General features: G+C 42.5%; 1 protein-coding gene across 15 annotated transcripts in view; it reads left to right on the forward strand.

Annotated features, from left to right (window-relative positions):
* The first annotated feature begins 3,526 nt into the window (after positions 1-3,526).
* DYRK1A (dual specificity tyrosine phosphorylation regulated kinase 1A) overlaps positions 3,527-19,903 on the forward strand; it is a 145,337-nt gene continuing 128,960 nt past the window's right edge. For 5 of the 15 annotated variants that reach the window (XM_026504000.4, XM_026503794.4, XM_026503970.4 and 2 more), the window contains exon 1: positions 4,975-5,304. The gene's annotated coding sequence lies outside the window, so the exon portion shown is untranslated. Of the gene's footprint in view, positions 3,867-4,416; positions 4,602-4,974; positions 5,305-5,520; positions 8,554-19,903 lie in introns of those variants that run through there. The other 10 variants (XM_057306773.1, XM_057306772.1, XM_057306770.1 and 7 more) reach the window with 8 other exon arrangements.

The following is a 19,903-nucleotide window of genomic DNA, read 5'->3' on the forward strand; positions in this document are numbered from 1 at the left end:
ATTGGTGAGATCACTGCTGAGGGATATTTTGGCAATGGGAATCAAAGCTTTTTAAGGATGCATGCCCTTCCCTCACCCTAAGGAATAGCTGGACAGGTGTGTAAAATAGATATACGTGAGGTTTATGCAGGTTTATTTATAATTAAGAAAGGGAGAACTTCCTTAAAAATAAAGGAGCAGCGAAATGAATTATGGCCCACTCAACTGATAGAATACTTGTAGCTGTTACAATAATTATCTACATTTTACTTGATTAACAGAAAAATGTGTTCATAAAACAATTGGGAGTAAAGAAGGCATAAAATACACCTACGTGTGTTGTACGTGTGTGTGCACTCCCGTCTCCCTAAGAAAGTCTGGGAACATGTATGCCAACGTGAAGACATTAATAAGGTTTATCTCTGGTGGTATCTATGAATAATCTGTACCTCTTTATTGTTTTCCATATTGTAAAACTGTTTGTAATGACCATATATTACTTTTATTTCTTTTGTTTTTGGACCTCAGGTGTAGAGAAGAGTTGACCCTTGAACAACATGGGTCCCGTTAGATGTGGATTTTTTTTGGATACAGTACGGTACTACAAATGAATTTCGTCTTTCTTATAATTTTAAAACCATTTTCTTTCTCCAGCTTACTTTATTGTAGGAATACACTAGATAATCCACATGGCATGTTGATCATCTATAGACGTTTTTAGTAAGGCTTCTGGTCAACAGTAGACTATTAAAAGCTAAATTTTCGGGGAGTCAAAAGTTATACAAGATTTTTGACTACAGTGGGGAAGGGGGTGTCAGCACCCCTAATTCTGTGTTGATCAAGGGTCAACTGTATTAACTTCTTCGTTCACAACGTACTACCATTATCAGTTTAAATAACGCCCCTCTCGTTTTATTTTTTTAAAGAGTTTGTTTATTTGAGAGAGAGAGAGAGAGTGAGGGGCAGATGGAGAGTGAGAGGGACAAGCAGACTCCCCACTGAGCACAGAGTTCAGTGCAGGGCTCCATCCCAGGACCCCGAAATCATGATCTGAGCGGAAACCAAGAGTCAGACGCTTAACCGACTGAGCCACCCAGGCACCCTATTTTGCTTGTTTTTAATCTGTTGGATATACACAAATTGCTATTACATTCAGAACAAACAATAAGTCTTGTATAAAGGGATCAATCAAGGGACCTTCTCTCAGAAGTCTGTAAGAAGAGGAAGGGTGTCAGATTCCAGCTACACCACCGTCCCGGGATGAATTGTCCACTGTTCACCTTCTCAGCTGGTGTGAGGGGGCAGAGGTGGGAATATTTGTTAGTTTGCTTGTCTTTGGAAAGTTTCGGTTATAATTCCCACCAGGACTCCAACTACTGAACGTTTCAGATTAGCATAGGTTGGTCATTAACACATGTGGAATCAAACCAAAGGGCCCGGAGTCTTGGCTTGGATATGTGTACTGGTTTGCTAGGGTTGCCAAAACAAAGTACCCCAGCGAGGGGGCTTAAACAACAGAAATTCACTGTCTCACAGTTCTGGAGCCTACAAATCCAAAATCAAGGTGTTGGAAGTTTCGTTCCCTCTGAAGGTTGTGATAATCTGTCCCAAACTTCTCTCCTAGTGTCTGGCAGGTGTTTCTTGGCTTGTAGAAGGTGCTCTCTCGGTATCTTTCCTTAGTTTTCCCTGTGTGTACTTCTGTTTCTGTCCAAATTCCCCCTTTTTATAAGGACATAAGTCATATTTTATTAGGGCTTACTCTAATGACCTAATCTTGATTACCTTTGGTAAGACTCAATCTCCTAATACTCTTGAACCATCTTGGTGCGGTGGAAAGACCATGGGCTTTGCAATTACAACTGGATTTCAATTTTGACTTTACCACTTACTGGTGGTATGACCTTGGGAAAGTTAATTACTCAGGACTTATTTTCTCATCTGTACAATGGGGATGTAATGTTGCTATGAGATTAGAGATACCTTAGAATTTACTGGCTAAATGGAAGCTGTTATTATTTGTGAGTTGAGGGAGGGGGGTCTTTGCTTTTAGAGGTTCACGTCTATGAATAGATCCATCTGCCACTGGGTCTGGTAAGGAGAGTCTCAGGTGACATTGGTGAACCTGGGCAACACTAAACTGGCTTTTCTACCAGAGTCCTTCCTGCCTACGTGTGTTCATTTGTACGGAGCCAGTACAATTTACAGGTTACTTTTTAGGTGAAGCCTATATAAAACTATGTTACAGCATTCCAAGCTGGACACGATGGTTCGTTGATCAATGTTGTGTAAGGCTGTCAGGCTGGGGGGGGGCGGTGTTGGGGAGGAGAGGTACAGCCTTCTAGATATGGAGACCAGCAATGCCTTCTATTATGCATCATTATTAGCTCAAGATTCTGCCTCAACCTGATCTTCCAGATTGATTTGACTGAAGACAAGGGCACACTTCCTGAGACATGGTCGTATTTTTTTTCCGTGTTACCTAGAAGTTTAATTATGCAAGTCTTCTTTATTACCAGCAAGAAGAATTTGACTCAAATCTAGTGTTACAGGTTGCAAATGCTTATGTGTTCCGATAGATGTGAAACTGTGGTAAATGGGGTAGGGTGGGGAGCAGGGAGAAGAGGAGCCAGCCAGGAAGGAGTTGATCGCATAAGTTGTGTAAGTGAAGTGTGAGCTGGGGAGGAGTCAAGGTAGGATCTCTTGTTTCAATACGGCCACCCTTGGCCACTTCTTTCAAAAATAATCAAGTTGAAAGTGGATTTTAATTACATTACTGGGGCATTTTGAGGGACAGTAATTCAGAAGAACTTTTGATAACATGGAGAATCAGTCTGACGTAAGCTATTTGCCTGACTACGTTTTAGCTCATTTATTTTAGGTTTAGTCTGATTTAGGTCTTGTGCTAATTTGAATTGTTGCCTTACAACAATGTTCTAATAACTGTAGGAGGGAAACACTTGTAAATCATTGAAAGCAAGCGTCTTTCCTTGAGTCACATGGGTTAGAGACCAGTATTTATTAGGGAGGCTTTTCTTTACACCTATGAGATCCTATCTGTTGCTAATGTATTTGTGAACAGCTTAAGAAAAAACTGGTAGGAACACTAGTATATGATGGAAAAATAAGCTTAGACATTAATCAATAAATCAATGACGTGGTGTAAAATAATATCTACATTATCCTTTTCAGCGTAACATTTGTCAAGTGCCATTTTATTAGTATTGGTACAGAATACAATTCTTAGCCAGTGGCAGTCTACTAATTACAAAGTAGCCAGCACAGCATGGCTACTAGCATACCTAGATTTTAATGCCTGGGAAGCACACCTAGCGACATATAGTCAGGCAGAGGGGTAGATAAAACACTAATAAACGAGAGCCAGAATATTGAGTGGTGGGTGAATTAAGAATGGGGAAGCTGAGATGGTGCATCAAAGAGAAAAACAGGGAGTTGGGCAGCAAGGATACAGTAATAGCTCAAGAGAATTAATGTAAGGGGCATTCCGATCAGGAAGGAAAGGCTGCGCCCAAAAAGGTGGGGAGGGGTTGGAAATAGGTGGTAAAGCCTGGGAGAGCGTGCACAGCCTAAAAAAGTTTTTGTGATGGTTCCGTGCATAATATCTGATCATTGGCATTGGCTGCTGCAAAAATCGAGAGGCAGGATTTAATCAAGGTGTCAGCCGCAGGGGCATCCCGGATTCGGGCTAAGCGTCCGGAATTCCTGAGATGTCTGAAACGCGGAGGCGGCCTCTTCCCCACCCCCGCCGCGGCCTCCGTGGGCATTTTCCGGCGAGGGGGGCACGCGAGCCCTTCGAAGAACAGTTGAAACGCGCGGCCGTGCGCACCCAGGCCGCCTTCTCGCGGCCGGCGCGCTCCCGGGGGATGAAGGTGAGAGCCCCCGGTCCGGGCGCCAGAGGGTGGGCTTCCCGGGTCCCCGCGCGGCCACAGAGCCCGGCCCCCTCCCCCCCGGCGCGGGCGGGGCTGCGGGCGCACGACGCGGAAGCGCGGGGTTCCGGGGGCGGCGGCGCGGAGGCCGCGCGCGCTCCCTGGGCCGCAGTCGGCGCGAGCGCGGGCGCGGGGCGGGGCGCGGCCAGGAGGCCGGGGAGTCGGCGGGCGCTCGCGCACAGGCCGGGCCGCCGCCTCGCCCCCCTTCCCTTCTCTTTCCTTCCCTTCCCTCCCTCGGCCTGGCCGTCCCCCTCCCTTCCCCTCCCCCGAGCGAATCACGCGCCCTCCTCTGACACTCGTAGCGGGCCCGAGCTCCGAATTTATCCTTCACGTGACCTGAGGGGGTTGGGTGGTTGGTTGGGGACGTAGGGGGAGAGAGAAAGGAGGGAACGGAATCTGCCGTTGCCCGAGCAACAGGCCCCGCCCGCCGGTTTGGGGCCGGGGGGCGGGAGGAGGACGTCAGCACGTCAGCCGGGGTTTTGCGTTTTGATTGACAGTTGCTATAGCGACCGGGTCGGTCCGTCGCCATTTTGTTGGTTGGTTTTTTTTTAAACCCTTTCGCTTCCCGCCCGAATAATAATAAAAAGCCCCATTGGAGTGAGGCGGGGGTGGCGGCGGCAAGAGCGGCGGGGGGATCCGGGGAGACTGCTGCCGTCGCTGCTGCTGATCGCGGCCCAGGTCGGGCTCAGGGAGCGGACACCTCGAGTGGGGGGTGCGGGTGCCGCCGCCGCCGCCGCTTCTGCTGCTGCTGTTCCTGCTGCTGCTGTTGGTGCCGCTGCCGCCGCCGGCGAGCGGGCGGGACCGGTGTGAGTGTGAGAGTGTGTGTGTGAGTGAGCGTGTGCGAGGGCGAGTGTGCGTGCGTGTGTGTGTGAGTGTGTGTGTGTGTCTGTCTGTCTGTGCGGGGACTCGGGGGCGGGCGGTTCGGGCTCTCCTGGCGGAGGAGCCGCTGCCGCCGCCGCCGCTCGGGCCCCGGCGCTTCTCGCTGCGCAGGTTTGGAGCGCGCGCCATTTTGTGAGATTTACAAAATCCTCCTCGGGAAGAAGCCGCCGGGAGCGGCCGCGACTCGGCGCCCGGCCTCGCCGCCGCCGCCCTCCGCGCCGGGCCGGGCCGCGCGGCCCCGCCGCCGGGAGTCGGGGTCCGGGGACTGCGGTATTTGCCGGGGAGGGGGCTGTCGCCTCCCCGGCCCCGGGCGCCGCTGGAACCGCGGAGCCGGAGAGAGACTGAGAAGGCTGCGGCTCGGCCGCGGAGCCGGGAGCGCCGGGGGCGGAGAGAGGCGGCCGGGGCGGCGCTGGCTGCGGAGGCCGCGGCGGGAGCGCAGCGGCGGGAGCCCGAGGCTGAGACTCACCGGAGGGAGCGGCGCGAGCGCCCCGCCATCGTCCCGGTGAGTGTCCGGCCCGGCCGCGGCCCCGCCCGGCCCGGCGCCCGGCTCCCCCCGCGGCCTGCAGCCGGGCCCGCGCCGAGGCCGGCCGGGCGGAGGGAGGGACCTGCCATTTTAGGAGGAGGCGCCGCGGCCCGGGGCCGGCCGCCGGGGGAGGGAACCCGACAGGCCCGGTCCCGGAGGAGAGGCGGGTGCGAGCGGAGGGAAAGTTGCGGAGGGTGGGAGCCGGGGCCGCGGCCTCCCGGGAGCCGGGGCCTGGGGGCCGGAGAAAGCTCCAGACCTTCACTGGTCGCCCGAGCGGAGGGGAGGAGGTTGTCTTCCTCCTCCTCCTCCTCTTCCTCCTCATCCTCTTCCCCCAGCTCCTCCCTCGTCCCTCCTCTTCGGTCCCCACCAGTGTGGGAACCGCCGGGGTTCTCCGCAAGGACAATGCACGGGTTAAGAAAACGGGGCTGGCTGCTGGGCGAGGCGCCGGGGAAGGTCGGGAGCCGGGTCCCTCAGCGGCCCTTTGGGGTGTGTGCTGGAGCGAGGGCACTCGGCGTGCTCCTAAGTTGTGCAGTGAGTGCAAGTGATCTCGGCCGCTCGAGGTGGAGTAATGACCTGTTTAGCAGCCGGAGGAGTTGGTGGTTGAGAATGCGTAAATTATAATTGATACCTGGTTATTGCAACAAAACTTCACAAGTCTATTTACAGGCACAAACCCGCTCCTGCTTAGATCCACCAAAGCTGCTGAGTATCTTAACGCCTAGCGAAAGGCCCCTCCCTAGCCTGAAATAGTTAAAAATGGCAAAATTAGCGAGTGGGTGATTCCGACTACTGGTCTGTGCTTTTCCGTCCAACCCTAGATTATACGAACCTTGTAATCTAGGTGCAGCCCTTGAATGCCAGCACCGTTTGGTTTTTGAATTCCGCCTAAGTTGTCAGGAAATACCCTGTGTAGCATTGTTATTCACACAGATTTTTTTAAAGACGAGGACAGAGAGTGCCAGGCAGTCTTCTCAGGGCTTTACATGTATGAACTCATATTTCCTACCGGTAGGAACTGTTAACCCATTTCACAGATGAGGAAACTGAGCCGTGACTCATCCAAGGTCATACAGCTCGGACTCCAGGAGCCGGAGTCTGTAGCCAGCCTTTGCTCATAATCACTAGGTTATAACTGATTGTTATAAACACAGGCAGATTTGGAGCGATCTGTGTGTAATGACTCAGGTTCTGACCTAGAGATTGTGCCCCTGACAGTGTTGAGCATGGAATTAACTTTGTCGGTTGTCGAAGTGGAAAGATGGAAAAGAGACCCTCTTAAATGAAACTTGTCAGCCCCCACCCCCCAGTATGTAAACAGTACTGAATGGAAGGAATTAAAAGATATTTTTTGGTGCGTTTTGTTCTTCACACTTAATTTTAATTGGTAGGCATCGCTTAAGTATTGATGAGTCATAGCAAAGTTTTGTGTAAAAGTTATTTTTAGTCATTTCAAAATCTTTGAATACTTAGATTTCCTGTATGACCCCTTGTACCTTGCATATACAAAGTGTTTAAGAATGGATATATTTAATATTTTGATTTTGGGGAGTTTTAATAATTCAGTGGAATTACCTTTAGTTTTTGTTTTTTAAAATTTCTTAAATTCTCACGTCTTGATTGTTTACTTTGAGAGGTATTATTTTCAGATAGACTAAATGTGAGACTGGAACTGAAATTCCATGTGCTAAGATTTTAAACTGAAGAAGATAGTTTTAAAGAAACAGCAGTTAAGAAAAAGTTTATTCGGTTACAGTTAAGATTTTTAATATACACATGATTTATACTTCAAGTACCCCAGTGCTTTTGGAGGATTGGTCTTGAAATAGCCCTGGTGCTTATGCTGGCTGTCCAAATTCATTTAGAGTTCAAACCTTATCAAAAAGTTAAGGACTTCTGTTAACGTGTGTACCAAGTTCTATTGTAAAACAGTATAAAAAGTTGATAAGAGGCATAAGCTCAGAAATTAGTTATTCTGGGGTCACCCCTATGTAAGGTGAAGGCACGCTTTAAAATCTAAAAATGATTTTGATTTGAAGTAATAGAGTTGAATGAATGGATGGTCATTATTGGTAGGGGTGGGAAGTGGACTAAATGATCTAGTGAGATCTTTGTTATTAGGAATTTGTAATACAGGTATAAGATAGCTTCTTAAACATTTTAAAAACATTTTGGTGGGACCAGTTAGAAAGTTAAGAGATAGAATTACTGTGTACTTGGATTAAAAAATTAACCAGTTAGTCCAGTCTTTAGGGGAACTAACATTCAAAATAAATGAAAATATTCCATTTTAATGCAGTGTCTTGTTTGGGAACGTGTAAAGTGAAAAAGACCCTTGGTTAGAATTTTTCCCCCTCTAGAATGTTGTCAGATGTTTGTCCCGTTAGTTTTATTTATGGAGAGTTATTGTGTTCATAAACACAATGGGGAGGGGTAGGGAGTGGTTAAGTGCAGCAACTGGTATTTAAAGAATTTACATCCATAGATTTTTATAGTACTATGAATATTTATCTGCAAAAGCAAAATTCAGGATGACTTATAACACAAGGTATACGGTGACCTTTGGCATGCATTTTGTTTTGAAACTAAAACATAAAGAAAGAAAATGCTAATTTGTATCTAGTCTTGGGTACTGCTTGAAAACTTTTTTTTTTTTTTTTAAATAAGAACTAGCTTAGCTAGTTAGATTACTCAGGGATGTTTTCACGTGTGTTTATAGTTGGCAAGTATCTAGTTTTGGGAAGAAAATTTGGAAGGAGGTAGCTTTATTATGAGTGTGAAGGGAATTGCCTTTTATGTAAGACTAAAAGTAAGATTCATAGAAGAGGGGGCTTAATTTCTGACTTTCATGGTATTTGTGATAAAGGTGTCAGTATTTTTGCTTTAGCGTTATCTTTTCTCTTACTTAAAAGAACTTTCACATTTCCTATACCCACACCCCCAGCAATTTCTGTCTTTCCTCCAAGAAAGAAATGAACCATCTGAACCCAGCACAACCCAAAAACTTCCAGGAAGAGTATAAAGAACTTAGTTCTTCCTTCACAAAATTTTATTACTCTCACAATTTTGTTGTATTCCTTATCAGTAGTTTCAACTGTGAGCTAAGAACCTCTTCTTTCTGTTGAGTGTTTTGATGGTTTTACATGTTTTCTATTTAGATGTAAAGATACTACTTGAAGTTATCAAACGCAGTGCCCCTGAAACTTGGTACACAGTTTGCCCTGTCAAAAGGTATTGTGTGACTGACTTGTGTAAGAGCACCTCATGTATACATAGTAATTATGCTTTTTAAAAGACTTCTTACCATATATTATTTTAACCATTGGGCAGTGTTTCGATGGTTAGAGAAATTGTAATTCTTAACCCACGGCTTGCACAATTTTTGATTAAAAATTGGGGCGTTAAATTTTTTTAATTACTTGGAAAAAAACATCAAATTATTTTAAGTTACCTAAAACTTCTCCTCAGTTGCCCCTAGATGAAGAAATCTGAAATCTTGCCTGCAATGTTAAGCCAGAGCTATAAGGTTTATCGTTGGTTACATGAAAATGAAATGTTGGGTTCACAGGACGAAAATAATTAATCTAAGGTTCATATTAATAATTAAAGACAAGTCTTGTTTCCTCAGTGGCTACAGGCAGACTTAGTTTCTTTTTTTTTTTTTAATTAATGAAAACAACATGATTTGGAAGTATTGCATTGTATAGACCAGCTAAGTGTTTTTCAAAAGTTATGCTTTTACTTTGAAATCATACTTTCAGAATTGTTTAATGAGTGAAAATTTTCTATTGGAGATAATAGCCTACAGTACATTGGATATCTAGAATGATGTAGTTCCTTGTAGGCATAGTTTTTGCTAAGTAGAACCACTTGGGCTTCTTGACAATTGATTCTTCTACCAGAGTTATATAATCCTCTCCTCCGGAAGGGGATTTTTAAAAGTTTATACTATTAAGGTTTTGACCACACATTCATTTTTTGTTTGAGGGATGTATGCGTGTATCTAATATATGCTGCATGATCACTTAAAATGGATTTTTACTCTTGATGAATTGTTGAGTTTTATGTTCCCGTAGTTAAAATGGTTGTATAAATCAGTGGGGAGGAGCTTAGGGAACTGGTTTAACATGGAATGAATCTGGTTTTCAACATCACCTCTATTTTACATAACATCCCTGTTCATTAAATAACCCTGTAATTTTTCTAAGTATATCAGATTTCCAATGACAAGAGTTGAATCTTTTTCTTTTTTTAAGTTTTATGGATATTTGTGGTCAGAGTTGGCATCCTAGCATATGCATGTTGGTAAAAAGATGCTCTGACACCCATCCAGAATCTGCATAATATCTGGTTACAGATGGCAGTTGAGGCAGCACGGTGCTGTGGACAGAGTACAGGCCTGTGAGAGAGTGCTGGGTGGAGGCTCTGGGGTCAGGCAGATCCAGAATCTCAACAGGTGCCGTCACTCCTGCGCAGTGTGAGTCTGTTCAGCATTGGTTTCTGCATCTGTAACATGGGGCTGGCGGTACTTACCGTAGGGCTCTTGTGCAGATTGAGGTAACATATACATTTAATAGCCTCTTCCTCTCTGTTCTCCCTCTTTTTCCTCTTCTCCATTCATACTCATCCTTGTGGTCCCAGGATACAGCTGATTCTTTAGAGAGGCTTTCCCCAAAACCCCAGTTGAGGTGGGGTTCCTTAGCCATGCATTCGTATAGGACTGATTTTTTATAGCTCTTACTGCAAATAGCTGTGTAATTAAGTAATACATATTCACAGATATACTTATTTAATGTCTCTCCCTTCCTCTCTCCATTAGATTGTAAAATCCATCGAGACAGGAATAATACTTTTTTGATCACGGTTCCAGTACAGCAAGGGTAGATAAATGTATATGTATATGAGGATGGACTGAAGAACTTCTATGTCGAATCCTGTCCTAGTACCACTCCATAATTGTGCGATCTTGGGTAAAGTAGCTTCTCTGAGCTTCAGTGTTTTATATGCCAAATGTACACAGCACCAGCTGCCCTGCCCAGAGTTTTGAGAATGTGGAATGAAATACTATAATGAGGTGCTTTGCAAAAGTGTAAAGTGCCATATAAACATAAGTTGGTACAGTAGCAATAATTTCAGTAGTGGGGTTACCCAAGAATTTATAGTTTCAACTTTACTGAATTAGTAAGTAGCTATTATTTAATATTTGTTATAAATTTAAACTTTGTGCATTAATTAGAGTACAAGATTGGGCCTTTGTTCTGATTAAATACAGTAGCTTAAACAAGCTTATTTCTCTCATGTAAGTAATTTTAAGGCTGATATAGTGGCTCCATGGTAGAGGGGACCTTGGTTCCTTCTGTCTTATTGCTTTCCTCTGCTTAGGGAAACACCATCTTCTGTGTGATTTAAGACTGCTCCCCACCATATCCACCATCTAGGAACAGGTGTGGGGAAAGCACATCCCCTCTTTTAAAAGACAAACCTGGAAGTTGCATACATGACTTTTGTTCATATCTGTTGGTCAAAACTTGGTCAGGTGGCCATATTTAGCTGCAAGGGAGGCTGGGATATGTGGTCTTTGGCAGGGTGGCTGTTTGGTTGAAAATCTGTTTCTACTGAAGAAGAGGAGAATGGGGAATTATGAAACATTTACTGTCACACTTTCATATGTTTTGGAAGAAACATACAGAAATAAACCTTGGAAAGACAACTGCACTAATTAATAAGACTTACTTTTCATATTTGGTCATTAATTTTCTGAACTGTGGTGTGTAAATTTAAATAGATCACTATTCAGTATTTGTAATGTATACATATATAGTCAGATTAGAAAAAAATGTAGTTAAACTTCTAGTAGTGAGTGAATTTTGGCTCTAATAGCACATTATTTTACTGACAGTTTCCTGATACATGGTTCTTGATTGCTGTGACTATATTGTATGTAAACAGTATATGGAATCTAAGCTTTTGGATTTTGTTTTAATAGTTTCCTAGTATGTATTCCTACTGTATGTATTCATACTCGTACCCTCAGCAAGCTATTGGAATAACACTTGAATCTTTTCAGGTTTTTAGTAAATGTTTTGAGTCACTGAAGTTGCAAGGAGGGTGATAGCAGTGATGTTTAGAAATACATTTACTATCCAAGTATGTTCCTCTTCAGTTTTGTGGGTTTGAAGAGGAAGATCTAGGATTCTTTTGAACTACAGAGTGTTATTATTAGACCTAGTGGAGACCTGAGAAACTAGTGGTTCTCGAACAGACTTCTGGAGAACTTTGCAAAGCTGTGGGACTCCCAAACTCAGATGCTTCTCTATCTATAGGTTTGGGGTGATGCTCTGGAATCTACTTTCTTAATTAGGATTCCAGGTAATCCTGGTACAGTAGAAAGACTTTGAGAAACATTGATATAATTTATCTTCCTCATTTTAGAGAAGGAAATAGATGCAGAGAAACTAAATGACTAACCAGTACTCCAGAATGAGCCGCTGGAGGATTAGTGTAGTTTTTCTGACTCCTGGTTCTTCGTTCTTTATATGAACGCGAAAGAGGCCCAAGTACCAACTGTGTTGAGATTTTATAGGGATATTAGTCATTCTCAAATAGTTGTTTTCTGTGTGTGAGCTCATTGGTAGTGAATAGTTGGATCACTTAATTGTCCTTTTAGCAAATAGTCAAATGAATATTTAAGGATGGGAAGTTGAGGTTTTAAAGGTATTGTTAATGTCAGTGCTGTGGTGGATAGGGTAGTGTACCTATAACATTAGGGTAGATGATAGGTAGGTGCTAGCCTGGCATGATTAGAAGGTACCGACGTGTAGGTCTTGTCCCCAAATTACTACTTTTTTTTCATCTGCAGTTCTCACTGTTGAATTCATTCCTTTAGATTAAGCTAAGAGTTGGATTCCCTAATTTAAAATGGAAATATTCCCAGAGGAATGTCCTTTATCTGTATATCAGGTTAGCACTTTATTTTTATGAATTAGCCAGCTGTCATTTTAAGAATTGGAGATAGCACCTGCACTAGTAAGAGAGCTTTGTGGGAAGTGGGGGAAGAGTCGGCACACGTGCCCTTGCCCAAAGGAGGATGAAGGGCATGTTTGAGAAATGTCAGCTTGTGGCATAATCCTGGAAAGGTTCATGGAGGCTTCTCTTGTGGCCAGAGGTTGGTAGTATTAGATGGACTTCTGGCCTCCTGTCACTAAGAGTGTTGGTGATGGGACTGTGGGTAATTTAGCTGAAGACCCACTTGATTGAGTATTGGAGTAGAAGGCTTTTTTTCTTAGTGTTCATCATTCCTATTTGAGCAGTCTGACACCATATCAAACATATAAGGAATCGTTATGATCACGTAGGGAATTTTAGTTTTTAAAAGATCATCAAGTAATATGTCCTCATGGTTAAAAAAAAAAAAAAAAAAAAGCTCAGGCCCTATAGGATGCTGTCCTGTCAACCCCCTGTCTCATGCCCCATAGGTAATAGTTGTTTTTCCTACCAGAAATGTCCTGTACATATATGTGCAAGTATATATATTTTAAACATTTATTATGTGTATGTTACAAAGCAGTATTGTTCAGTATGATCCTATTTTTTAAAAATTAATTAGTTTTTTTTTTTTTAAAGTAAACTCTAACCCCAATGTGGCCCTGAAATTCACGACTTCCAAGATCAAGTCACATACTCCAGCGACTGAGCCAGCCAGGTGCCCCTGATCCTATTTATTTATTTTTTTTAAGTGTGTAAACATTGTCATGGATATGTGTGTGTGTACAGTGTCTGTGCACTTAAAAGCAAACTGGATCATGCTAACCACACAGATTTGCACCTTAAGCATCTTGATCTATTTTAGAAATATTCCCACATCAGCTGATAGTTTTCCCTGTTATTTTTAATGGTTAGGAAGTATTCCATGTTATGGATGTACCACAATTTAATCTCTCCATTAAAGAACATTTAAATTGTTTTTGCATTTCTGTTTTAAACAGTGCTGCAGTGTACATCCCTAACTGTGTTCTGTGAGCCTTAGCCACATGATACAGATTTCTAAGGGAAATTGCTGGTTCACCAAGTATATGCACATTTGGATATGCCTCGCCAAATTGTCTTCTCAAAAATAGCACCCGTTTATACTTGATCAGCAGTGTCTGAGAGTCATAATTTCCCAGATCTCACCAACATTGGTGTTACCAGAGTTTTAAATATTTGTCAGTTTAATAGGTGAAAATGATGTCTGGTTGTTTAGATTTGCATTTCTTTGATTACGAGTGAGTTTGAACATCTTAAGTTGTACTCTAAGTCTTGTACTTTAATAACAAAATATTCATTCTTTGTCAGATATATAATTAAAAACATTTTCTGATTTTCCTGTATTCCTTTATTCTGCTGAATGAAGAACTGATGTTTTGATGACTTGTAGATGCTTGTAGTTGTAAATGCTTTGATAAATTGTAAAAGGGATTTCTTATTCCTCTTCAGTTGCGTAAACATTTGTCCTCTATGTGAGGTATGTGCATTGTGGTGGTAGGAGCTTTGACTACAGAAGTGAGATTTGGTTACCTGTGCTGTTAGCGTTGAGGTAGTTGTGTGTATATAGGCACCATCAACATAGGTAAGACCCTGGCTGCTAACAGTGAGAGGTATTGACATATGAAGAACTGGAAGAAAGCAGGGCAGTAAGAGTTCTGGGGATTTGAGCCTGCCTTGAGGAGGAGGGACTGAGTCTTGGTAGAACCTGGAGATTTGATAGTCTGCTGGAGGGGGTCCTGTGGTGGCAGGGGAAGTGAGGGGTGCTTTAGGAGAATGACAGATTTGTGTACCCGGAGTTTCAGAGAGTGTGTGTATGTGAGATGCTAGAGGAGGGATAGGGACAATTAACACTGAGAAACGAGAGTGATGGGTCTTAAATATTATGAGGCATTTGATTGGGGCAATAGAAGGTGTTTCAGTAGGACTGTGATGACAAATCTGGATTAGGAAGACGACACAGTAAGAAGGGCCTGGAAGGCAGGCGCATTCTAGGTGTGTAGGTATGAAAGAGTAAGAGATAAAAAGTAGAAGTCAAATGGGAGAGCCAAGTTTGGAGCGCCTTAAAAAATTCTCAGTGATTTAATTTTCAACAGATAAGCGAATATTTCTGAGTTCAAACAGCAATGTGGTCAAATTTTTGGATGTAGTAAGGAGAGAATTAAACATTGGTAGCAGTATAGTATGGGAACGATTCGTTTAATGGGACAGTTGAGAGCATTTCCTCGAGGGCCTGAAGGAACTGTTAAAGAACAGAAGATAGAATTATTATTGTAGTTCAGACTTCCATTAGGGACAGGTGGAAGTCATTTCTAGCACCATTAAAGATGATCTTAAAAATGGGGCAGTGGGAGAAGGCAATGCTAGAAGGTGTGAATCTGGAAAGAAAAAGGTGTATTTTGATACATGGTTTGAAAAAGAGTAACTGAACATGGGAGAGAGTTTAGTTTATTCTGAGTGTCTTTATATTTTTCCTGAAAAATATCATATTCACTTTATTTTCACATGTATCCTTACCGGGAGACCAATAATCTAAAAAGCATTTATCTCGTGGGGTATTTAGAATTATTTATTGCATACCAGGGCCAAACATGGAACTAGGGCCTGGGAATCAGTGCTACGGCAAAGCTTACACTGTGCCATCATGGAAGTTACCATCTGGTGGGGGGAATCTTTAGTAATCCCCAGAGTAGGTTTATGGGCTTCGTGTAGAGTGAACATACATTTTCATTGATGGGAACACAGAGCCCATGAAATTGAGTAATTTTTGATGTTGCTTTTTGAAGGTCAAGTTTTTGTCCCATCCTGGAGTCCTTGTGACAGTTAATTTTGAGTTAAAGTTTATTTGGGTATAAATAGGACCCCAGTTTTTAAGACAAATATTGTGTGCTGAAAAATTTGTTCTGATTTGATCATTTCCCCTTGAAAAGAACAATATATATATATATATTTTTTTTTACTTCATCTTTACATCAAACACATTCATTACAGAATGACATTACTTCTGTGGTGCAGAAGATTTTATAAAAGTTTTTTTCAAATTAGCAGTTGTAGGGAAATTATTAGGATCTCATTTGAGTATATTATAATCTAATTTTACTTTTTGAATTTCTCTATAATCGTTCTGTGGTATAGTTCAAAACAAAACGTCAGTAAAGCTAGGTGAGTTTACCTAAGAATTGGCCTGAAGGCTACAGTTACTCAGCAGTATTAGAGTTAGCTATGCAGAGGGAAGAAATTGAAGGAGGGGAGTTTTAGGATTCATGAGAGACAGCTTGGAGGAAGGCTTCTTGCTGAGTAAGACAAAGATCCAGACATCGAAAATAAAGGTTGTGGGCATATAAGGAAAGTCAAGGAATAAGGAAGGTTTAGTGGAATGGACAGGAATGGAAGAGTGATTTGAGCAAATGATGAATAGGAAGTCTTTGTCCTTTTAAAAAAAAAAAAAAAGAAAGAAACCTCTTTAAAGATACATGGTGACTTGTAGAGTAAAAACCACACTAGTCACAGGACCCTGTACCTGAATGATGCGGCCCCAGCTCACTTATACAGTCTTACCTTCTGAGGCTCTGGACCCTGTTTTCGCATGTGCTGCTTCTTCAGCCAGCAGTCATCACCTTTCTTGCAGTGAACTTCTTTCCTCCTCACTTTTAGCCCCGATGTCACTTTGTCAGGGAAAGTACCCCCCTCCTGTCACCTCTTCTTTTTTTAATATCTAATGTCTTGTACTTTTCCTCCATAATGCTTACTACAATTGATAAAGATTTTAAGGTTTTAAAGATTTTAAAGTTTTAAAGATTTATGGGGGCACCTGGGTGGCTCAGTCGTTAAGCGTCTGCCTTCGGCCCAGGGCGTGATCCTGGGGTCCTGGGATCGAGTCCCACATCAGGCTCCTCCGCTGGGAACCTGCTTCTTCCTCTCCCACTCCCCCTGCTTGTGTTCCTTCTCTCACTGGCTGCCTCTCTCTCTGTCAAATAAATAAAATCTTTCAATAAATAAATCTTTTTTTTTTTTTTTTTAGAGGGGGAGGGAGAGAGTGCGTGAGGAGAGAAGTGGCAGAGGGAGACAGTCACCAGCAGACTCCATGATGAACATGGAGCCCAACATGGGGCTCCTCTTCATAACTCTGAGATCACCACCTGAGCCGAAGTCAAGAGTTAACTCTTAACCCGCTGAGCCCCCCATGTCCACTACAGTTGATAATTTTGTAATGCTTATTTGATTAATGCTTTCAGAGAATAGGGGCAGTGGTTTGCTCCCCCTTGCAGTCGCAGGGATCAGCAAAGGCTTGGCACATAGTAAGCACTAAGTAAACATTTGTTGAATGAATCAATGAACTACATGTTTTGATCTTTAAACTAGTTGGTCTCAAGGACCAAAGGACTATATTTTAAAATTTTATTTATTAATTTATTTGAGAGAGAGCATGCCTGAGACAGGGAGGGGCAGAGGGAGAGAGAGAGAATGAATATCCCAAGCGGGCTCCATGCGAAGTGTGGAGCCTGATGCGGGGCTCCATCTCAGAACCTTGTGATCATGACCTGAGCCAGAATCAAGAGTTGGACCAACTGAACCAACCAGGTGCCCCCAAAGCACTATCTTTTTAAAGATAGGACTGGAAAACTGTATAGCCAGGAAGAAATTACTTACTCCTGGACTAATTTCACAAATGCATATGAAATACCTACTATGTGGGAGAAGCCAGGTGTTAGGAATATGGAGTAGAAACATTGTGCCTTTTTAGATTTTATTTTTCATGAGAGTATAGTTGGCAGTGTTAGTTAGGTTGTGCCTTCTTTATTAAAGGCGCACATCATTTTAGTAGTTTATTGAAATAAACACATTCCTTAGTGTTCATTTGGAGAGGTTTTAAATTGTGGAGGGAATCAGCCTGGATATTCTTAATGATCCTTGGCCAACAAAGTGAGGTCCATTCAGCAGTGACGTCTGGAATGTCAATCCAGCATTTGTGGTAGCGTCAGCTTCACATTTAAAATGAGTGCTAGCTTTGACTTCATCAAAAAAGTGACAGAAAAGTTAAGAAAGTGGTTTGTTTGGATGCATTTTGGCTTTCATATTTTTTTTTTAAATTTTTTATAAAAGATTTTATTTATTTGAGAGAGAAGAGCATAAGCAGGGGATATAGCAGGCAGAGGGAGAAGCAAGCTCCCTGCCGAGCAGGGAGCCTGATGAGGGGCTTGATCCCCAGGACCCTGGGATCATGACCTGAGCCGAAGCTTAACTGACTGAGCCACCCAGGCGCCTCTGGCTTTAACTTTTTCAAGTTTGGACAACAGAATGAGAACAATCGAGGAAGTTCATTGTATGGATGGATTTTTCAAAAGAATGAGTCTTGTAGTTAGAAAATTATTGAAGCTGTTGATCTTGTCAGGTGAATGAGCTTTTAAAAGCTTATAAGGGATTTGTTTAACATAGTTCTGAAACCTTTCTCAGTGACTAGTTTCTATAGTAAATATTTAGAAAAGCAAATATTCAGTAGGTATTGAAGCTCTTGGGACCCATGCTAGGCCCTTGGGACATAGTAGTGAGTCACCTGGTCATACATGGTCCTTGCCGTCCTGAAGCTTTTCAGTGTAGTCGAGCTCACTGGAGAGAAATGTAAAGGAAACATGGCTTGTGTTCATTGTGTTCAGGGTGAGCAGTTAGCTCTCCTTGTTCCTTCCTTCCTTCTATTTGTTTGTTTGGTTGTTTATGTTTTGAATTTAGTTTTGGTGGCAACATGTTAGGCTACTTTAAGCTACTTGTTGCTTTATTTTTGGTAACATAGGAGTTAAGGTGAGAACATTTATAATACCATGGAAAATAGAAACCTTGGATCTTCAACAACTTGGCAGATTTTTTAAGAAGTTTATATAGATCAGTGAGTTTATCCTCTTAAAAATATGCTTGTATTTAATAATAATGGTAACAGCTATTATTAATTGATTGCCTGCTGTGGGCCAGACGCTGTACATATTCTTTATTATTTTAATATTCCCCACAACTCTATAAGGTGGTTGGTAGCATTTCTGTTTTACAAGCTAAAAAACTGAAATGCAGGGAAGTAAATTTGCTTAAGGAAAATCATAGCAGATTGCATATACTGTCTCCAGATAATAAAAAACACAGTGAAGAGTTAAGTGCCCTAAAGTTAAACATTGAGAGAGAAAAGAAAGAAACCTAGAGCTTCTATAATCCATTAATTGAAGAAACAGAGAAAAGTTCTGATATACGGGGATTGATACCTCGTGCTCCTGGTTCATTAATTTGTCAGATAATAAACAAAAATATTCAAAAGCTGTCTGTGTTTGGGGAAATCTTTACCTTGAGGATCTTGATGGGAAGTGGAAATCTTCAACTTTGAGAGCCAGTTGCTCACTTTTCTTTGCATCTTTTGGAGTTGTGATGCAATTATGTGACCTGGGGGCTCTACTGCACTACTTCATAAGCTAGTTATTTGCAGAAGTAGGCACTTTGTAGAATCTGGGTTCTGCAGTGCAGGGGGATGGCAGCTACATTTGTTTCTAGAGGTGAGCAGTGACAAAGATTCATCTGTAGCATTTCGTTCCTGTGTCACTGGTGTCTGTACAAGCTGCAGTGACTGAATCCTATGTTGTCTCCACTGGACCAGATCTATGGTTTGAATTGTGGGTGTTCTTGATTATGTAGCCTTCCAGCTTGGCCCTCCTGGGGTTTTCTGTGAGTTACCTAATGTGCTTTAATAACTTTCTTTTCAGTTTCAGTAAAGCCAGAATTAGTTTCTTTTGTTTGTAACTAAGAACCTTTACCTAGAGGATGCTAATAAGATAATGGACAGTTCTAAGGAACTCTCCAGGGTCAGGGTTACCTGCATCTAGATTAAAATTTATCAGTGGGAAGAGTTTACAGTATATATTAAGTGAAATAGTTATATGCAGTTTGCTTATTGATTTGATGAATCTGCTGATTTGAGTGCCTGTTGTAGGCCAGGATATGTTCTAGGTATTGGGGAGATAGGAGTGACAAGATAGACAAGATCCCTGCACTCACAGAGCTTACATTCTGTTTTAAATGTAGAATAAGCAAGAAAGTAAGTAACAGTGACAAATAGTGATAAATGCCATGATAAAAATAAAGATGGGATGATGTAATAGATAATGGTGTGTGTGTGTGTTTGTGTCTGTATGTTTAGGAGTTGTATCTTATAAAACATTTACTTTATCAGGAATCATGACTTAGTTTTGACTAGAGGCAGTAACATTCTAAATTTACCCGCTAACCTTAATAGCTAGGAAACGGGACAAAATACGTGAAACAAGTATTTTCAGATATTGAACAACAGGCAGTGCAGAAGTGTGATCCCTGATGGCAGGGAGCAAATGAGGTGAGCCCTCTGATGGCCCAGCTTTCTTCTTGGAGACAACTTTCAGATTTCAGTGCAGGGAGGGTGATCCCACATAGAGCTATTTGGCCTCACTGAGTTGAGGAAGTGAAGATTGGATCAGGAGGAGGCCAAGATGGTTCTGTTTTGAGGAGCAGGCTTCTGGAGAGAAGGGAGCTATGCAGAAAAAGTTCCGTA

The sequence above is a fragment of the Ursus arctos genome, unplaced genomic scaffold (genome assembly GCF_023065955.2).
Source record: "Ursus arctos isolate Adak ecotype North America unplaced genomic scaffold, UrsArc2.0 scaffold_4, whole genome shotgun sequence".
In the NCBI taxonomy this organism is placed as follows: Eukaryota; Metazoa; Chordata; class Mammalia; order Carnivora; family Ursidae; genus Ursus; species Ursus arctos.